We start from the raw sequence: 7,257 nt of genomic DNA on the forward strand, positions 1-7,257 counted from the left end.
ATCTAACCCAGTGCCTCCCACATGCTAGGCAAGTGCTCTACCACTGAGCTATATCCAGCCCCTTGAGCATGCTTTTTATAAGGATGTTAACAGTCCTATTAGCATATGAGATAAATTACAGTGTTATAATATTTAATAATGCAATTTGTATTAAAATTTACCCAGTTGCTTCCCAAATGACTTTTGCAGTCCCCTCAATCCTCACTGCAGTGCAGTTTCTGATTGCATTTGTCCTTTACCATCTAGTTGCCTGTCCTTTGTAATGTCACTGCCCCTGTGCTTTATACAAAACAATGTCATGGAGCAGTTCTCAAACTTGATTGCAAACCCCAAAGCCTGGGCCACACCGCAGGTGCCTGCACCTGACGTGGAAGTGTTGCATGTTGAAGTAACCGTAGACAAGCAGGCTGCAGCCTGCAGGCTTCCATTATTGACTCAGGGAGCTCAGACTCAGCCACTAATGGCTGTCATTTCTGAGCACTTGGTGTGCCAGACACCAGACACTGCTGCATGCTCTCATCTACTCCCACAAGCTGTGAGCACTGGCCAGCCCTGTTGTGTGGAAGAGGAAATGACATCAGAGGCTTAAGCAATTTTCTTGCTCAAGGTCACACAGGGTGTGATGTCAGAGCCGGATGCCGACCCAGCTTTGACCGGCAGAGTCCAGTCAGTAAGGCTTAAACAGGCTCATGTCTCACAAACACAGTGCTAGGCCCCTGCCCTGGGCGCTGACTTGTTTTGGAGCCTGGCTCAGAGGCTCCCCTTTGGTGTCAGGTTCTATGTGGCTCATGCCATGCCCCCTCAGGGCTCAGCTCTGTTTCACCTGTGCTGTTCCCGTGAGTACTTGAATCATCAGTGCCATTTTCCTCCTGAAAACTCAGGATGTACACCATTCCCAGTAACAGCTTAACATAAAGTTATCTGGGGAGTCTTGGGGACATCGTGAAATTAAATTTTCTAAAAGTACTCAACTTCAGGATGTATTTGATCAGTCTCCACACCCAGTACAGTAGGGCAGAAGTCTAAAAATGCTCTTCATAAAATCTGAGGTCTATTTCTAGTAAATACCACTTAAAAGTCTCTTAAAAATCGAACAGTAGTGTGTGGATGAAAGTGACCTAATGCGAAACGTTTCCACAAACCTCCATGAGAGCTTGATGGAGCATCACTCAGATAGGTTTTGGGCTGTGCACTGTCACCCACACAGGCACTAAGGAATTTTTTCAGACATCATAAATGTCTTTTCTTTGTGGCAGGGGTTCACCTTCTTTGAATAGAGCCCTTGCGGCCCTGCCACTGCATCTGACTTTTAAGATGGACCTCTATCTTTCTCTTCCTCTCTCCCTGCTCCTCCCTAACCTCACCAGTCTCAGGGGACAGGCTTCCATTATTGACTCAGGGAGCTCAGACTCAGCCACTAATGGCTGTCATTTCTGAGCACTTGGAGTGCCAGACACCAGACACTGCTGCATGCTCTCATCTACTCCCTTTCTTCTCCATTCTGGGCAGAGCTATCTGTCCCTGAGCACACACCCACCATAAGAACAAAGTCATCCAGACTTCGGGGATGGCACCAGAAGGTCTCAGAAATGACTGTCTCCCAAACTAACAAGTGAATTACCATTGCAACAGAGTTGTAATGCAACACGTGGAAGGTGGCCTTTGAGACCTCTTTAAAAGCCCCCTGTTCCCCCTGCTGGGCAGAATCACAGCCTCTGGGAGCGTTTCTCCTTTGGTAGCAAAGCAATAAACTTCCTTTTTCTCAAAACTGTGCCCTAGTTATTGGATTGACATCAGGGACAAGGACCAACCTTTCAGCAACATGTTGATTGTGTACTTTTTTTTTTTTTTTTTGGTACTGGATATTGAACCTAGGGGTGCTTAACCACTGAGCCACATCCTTTTTATTTTTAGAGACAGGGTCTCACTCAGTTACTTAGGGCCTTGCTAAGTTGCTGAGGCTGGCTTTGAACTTGTGATCCTCCTGCCTCAGCCTCCAAAGCCAGTGGAATTATAGGTGTGCTCCATTGTGGTTCATCTTTACTTTTTTGTTTTTGTGGTGCTGAGGATTGCGAGGCAAGCACTCTACCAACTGAGCTATATCCCCAGCCCTTGATTATCTACTTTTAAAAAGCATAACCCCAGCTAAAGAGGCAGGGCAGAAGCGTGATAGAAATATTGGGTGTTTTCACAGTGCATTTTTTCCTCTTAGCTGTGCATGAGGATTATGTTCAGCCTCAAGGATAGAAACTGAACATGGCTTGGACAAGCCCACTGTTGGTTGCCTCCTCTGAATGCAGCCAGTCTGTGGCTGACATGGGAGACCATGGGCCTCCCCCAAAACTTGACTAGTAAGTAGCTTGCTGTTGCCTGGAAGCCTGGTAACACAGGTAACGCAGTTCATAGGTTGTATGTGGCATCTATGGTGAAACGTGACCACAAGCTGCAAAAGATCACTTTTTTTTTTTTTTTTTTTTTAACTTTGTTAGGCAGTTTCTCGGAGAGAAACAGTGCTCATGGTGTGAGGGTGTTTGAGGCAGATGCAGCACAGAGCCCGCCCTGGCACGACAGAAGGTGGCTATGGAGTCACCACAGCAGACAGCATGCACCACAGCTAATTCTATGAGGTTGTGATTTAATACTGCATCTTTACCCTCACTTACATTTCTATCTACTGCCATTTGTGGTCTGTCAGTTTTGAGGTAATTTTTTATAAATTTTAATTTTCTTACTTTCTCTTGATTGTATTTCTGGACCCACTGTAGTTTGTCGATGCCCTTCGTAAAATGTGAACCTCTTTGTTCCCTGGAAGGTGGGCACCTGAGGGGGCTGGGCTCTCACTGATCTCTGTGTTCTCAGTGCCTCAGTGGGGCTGCTCCAGCCAGGCGCAGTGGCACACGCCTGTACTCCCAGAAGCTCGGGAGGCTGAGACAGGAGGATCTCTAGTTCAAAGCCAGCCTCAGCAATGGCGAGGTGCTAAGCAATTCAGTAAGACCTGTCTCTAAATTAAAAAATACAAAATAGGGCTGGGGTTGTGGCTCAACCCTACGGAGGGGCTGCTTCACTACTAGCCATTATGCCTGTATTCCATGTGGAGGTGAACAAAGGGAGAGTAGAAGTCCCCTCCTCTGAGGGACACTTCCCAAATTGCGCACCATTTCTGCACACTGTCTAATGGCCAGGATTGAGTCAACATACCACCTGGCCACTAGAAAATATTCTGAATTTTGAACAAGATATGTACAACTAAAATTCAAATGTGATTTTGCAGAGGAAGGAGTGGATGGAAATGGGGACAACTGGCAGGCTTTGCCAAGGTACAGATAGAATTTCAAATGCATCGTTTCAAAGGACTCTGAATGGTTCTTTGAGAAGGACAAAAATGGCCAGCAGACATTCTAGAGCTTTCAGTAGCTATTATAGAGTTCAGGTTTCAGTCGATGACCCTAGAGCTCACCAGTCTAGAATTTTATGTGGCATCCACATGGAGCCAGCTGGCCTGGATTCTGGGGCCCTAAGAACCTTGGGCCATCTGCAGTCTCCCCCGCCCCCAGGACCCCTCCAGCTGACCCAGGACTCTGAAGAAGTCCCTTTTTGGTCTTGGTGTCCAGAACAGGACTCTCAGTGGGGCGGGCTGTCACTTCCCCTCTTTCCTGGCTCCAGTTTACGTCCCTGCTCTCGTTCATTGTGCTTCTCTTTCTTTTTCCGTCCTCCAGCTCCACGTCCTGAGGGCTGGGCTTTGAGTGCTCTCTGTAGCGCAGGGTCCTTCAGGTATCTCCAGTTCCACGTGCAAGTGATTATAGTCATGGTGGCTCCACATCTGGAGGTCAGGACTCACTTGAAAAATGTGGGTGACAGGAGAGGAAGAAGTGCTGCTTTGAAACTTCCTCTTCTTTTGGTCGAATGCCCCAGGCACCGAACCCAAGTGTGCTAACCACTCAGCCATATCCCCAGCCCTTTTACCTTTTTATTTGAGACAGGCTCTTATTAAGTTGCTTAGGGCCTCACTAAATTGCTGAGGCTTGGAACTCGTAATCCTCCTGCCTCAGCCTCCCGAGCCGTTGGGATCATATGCGTGCTTCACTGTGCCTGGCTTAATTTCCTCTTTTCAAATATCACAGTCTTCCCTTTCCCTCAGAAGACAGTGAGGTGGCAGGCTGTAGCATTTGGGGGCAAGGTGGCTGTTCTCAGGTGGCTCTAAGTGGCTGGCTTGGGTGCTGCTGTGTTCTGGGAGCTGACCTATTTGTGGGTTCAGAAACTCCATCGTGTCAGAGTTGTCTGAACCCAAGGGGCCAAGCAGACTCCAAGAGAAAGACATTCATGATCAAGAAGTGTGGGCTGGGGCGGGGGCTGGGACTCAGGGCAGAATGCTTACCTAGCACACGCGGGGCGCTGGGTTCGGTCCTCAGCACCATGTACAAATAAAATAAAGGTGTCCAACTTCTACTAAAACAAAATATTAAAAAAAAAAAAAAGAAGAAGTATGGGCTAGGCCACGCATGAAGCACACACCTGTAATCCCAGCAGCTCTGGAGGCTGAGGCAAGAGGATCGCAAGTTCAAAGCCAGCCTCAGCAACTTAGTGAGGCCCTAAGCAACTCAGTGAGACCCTGTCTCTAAGAAAAAAGTAAAAAGGGCTGGGGATATGGCTTCATGGTTATGTTCCCTGTGTTCAATCCCTGGTACCAAAAAAAAAAAAAGAGTCTGGGCCAGCAGCCCAAGTCAGACCTTGTTAGCCTGACCAGTGTCTCCATGTAAATGGCACGAAGGATGCCCAGCCCAGCCCAGCCGTTGGGTCTGGGGTGTTCAGGCATTTGGGTGAGCATCAGCCCTGCTGTGTGTGCCCTGGTACCACACAGGAACCCTTCTGTGAGCGCCTGGGCAGACACATGGATTCTTTTTTTAACATTTTTTTATACCTTTATTTATTTTTATGTGGTGCTGGGGATCGAACCCACTGCCTCACGCATGCTAGGCAAGCGCTTACCACTGAGCCCCAACCCCCCACCCAGCCACATTTGCTCTTTCGGGCCTGAGGCTGTTCAGTGCACTTCCCTAGATAGTGCTGATCCAACATTTGAACAGTTGTGGTGGTCCAGGGGAGGGTACCTTAGAGGACATCAAGCGCAGATCTTTCTTTTAAAAGTGATGCTAAGATGATATTAAAGGTTAGGATTTTCTCCAGACACACATTCTCTCTTGACCTGGCTAGATCTAGAACCTTGGTCCACTGGGACTCAAGGTGTTTTTCCATTTCACTGCATTTTTTTGAGAAAGGTTTTGAGAGATGTTTTTAAAGAGAATCTTTAATAAAATGTATAATGTGCATGCTGGAAATCACCCTTAACACTCCATCCTAAAGGACGGTCCTAGATGGATGAGGGTGTTTGGTAACAGTCAGTCACTGTGACAAAGTACCAGACACTGAGTGGCTTAAATAGCAGAAATTCACTCTCACACAGTTCTGGAGTCTAGAAGTCTGAGATCAGGGAGGGGCAGGCTGGTTTGATCTGACTGCTGTAAGGGAGAACATTCCAGGCCTCTCCTAGCTGCTATTGCTGCTCCTGCTTCTTCTTTTTTTTTTTTTTTTGTGGTGTTGGAGACTGAACCCAGGTCCTTGGGCATGCAAGGCAGGCCCTCTACCAGCTGAGCTCTCCCCAGTCCTCTCCTAGCTTCTTGTGATTGCTGTTGATATTTGGTATTTCCTGGATTGTTAGTGTGTCACACCAATCTCTGCCTTCATGTTCCCTTTTCCTAAGGCCATCAGTCCTATTGGATTAGGGCCCACCTTACTCCAGTGTGACCTCATTTTAATTATATATGCAGTGACACACTCTCTAAAGAAGGCCACAATCTGAGATCCTGGGGATTAGGCCTTGAACATACAAATTTCGGGGACACACCACCCAGCCCGTAACATGGAGAGATCTGCAGAGAACCTAATTTAAGAAAAAACTTTCCAGCCAGACGAGGCATAGACCCGTACTCCCAGCGACTCAGGAGACCGGCAGGAAGATTACAGGTTTGAGGCCAACCTGGGTCATTTAGTGAAATTCCGTCTCAAAAAGAGCTGGGGATGTAGCTCAGTGCTTGTCATGCATGAGACCCTGGGTTCAATCCCCCAGTACCGCCAAACAACAACAAAACCCTTTCAAAATAAATAGCTGGTGTTACTCTAGCATCCTGGCCCGGCCACCTGGCCTGCAGCTTCAGTTCAGAACAGCAGGGGGCAGGGCCGAGCCACTTGCTGGGAACCTCACCTCCCTGGGCAGCCCTGCGGCTGCTGGAAGGATGTGATAACTTCTAAGAGCTGAAATGTCACTGTGGGTCTCTTTGGGCACCACCGACCCCTCAAAACCTTGATTTGCATCAAGCCCTCTGAATAAATGAGAGGAAGTGGGCCAGACGATTAAGGGGTGGGTGGGTGTGTCAAGTAGTTTGAAGAGGGGTTGTCCCTTTGGGCAACTGGGAGATTCACAGGCTCCAGCCAGGTGACTAGGGGTTTATTCACGGTGGGAGAGAGACAGATAGACAGACTGTCAGAGATAACTAGACAGCCGCTTGGACCCGCCTCCTCGTCACCACCTCTTTGCTCCTGGTGTCTGGTGGGTTTCCAGCTAGGAGTGTGGGTGGGCTCTCCCAGAGGGAGCCAGGACTCTAGAGGGAGGGCCAGCTGTTCCTCAGCTGTTGGCAGCCTGCTGTTAGTGCACGCCTGTCAGCTGTGTTCGGTGCCCGGAAAGGATCTGCAAGGGTCTGCTGAGGGCCATTGAGTTCCCCGTGACTTTCAAAGGAAGCTTGAAGCAGCATCTTTAAACCAGCCACCTGCTGGTTCATCCCAAGAACTTTTTTTATGGGAGGGGGGCGGGTACTGGGGATTGAAACCAGGAACGTTCTATCATTGAGGTACATCCCCTGGTCCTTTTTATTTTTTGAGACAGGGTCTAACTAGGTCGATGAGACTGGCCTTGAAGTTGTGATCCTCCTGCCTCAGCCTCCCAAGTAGGTGGGTATGCAGGTGTGTGTGCACCACCCAGCAATTTTTTTAAAATTTATTTTATTTTGGGTGGTGCAGGGGATCACACCCAGGTTGCATGCAGATTAGACAAGCACTCTACCACAGAGCCACATCCCCAGCCCTTCCCTGAGAGCATTCTTAATCCTTTGGATTTTACCTTCTTAGCCTTTGTTTCCCACAGCAATAATTAAGCAATTACAAAGGCAATGCATTTAGACGTAAAAATATAAGAAAAAACTGGCA

Source organism: Marmota flaviventris, chromosome 14, assembly GCF_047511675.1.
Source record: "Marmota flaviventris isolate mMarFla1 chromosome 14, mMarFla1.hap1, whole genome shotgun sequence".
In the NCBI taxonomy this organism is placed as follows: Eukaryota; Metazoa; Chordata; class Mammalia; order Rodentia; family Sciuridae; genus Marmota; species Marmota flaviventris.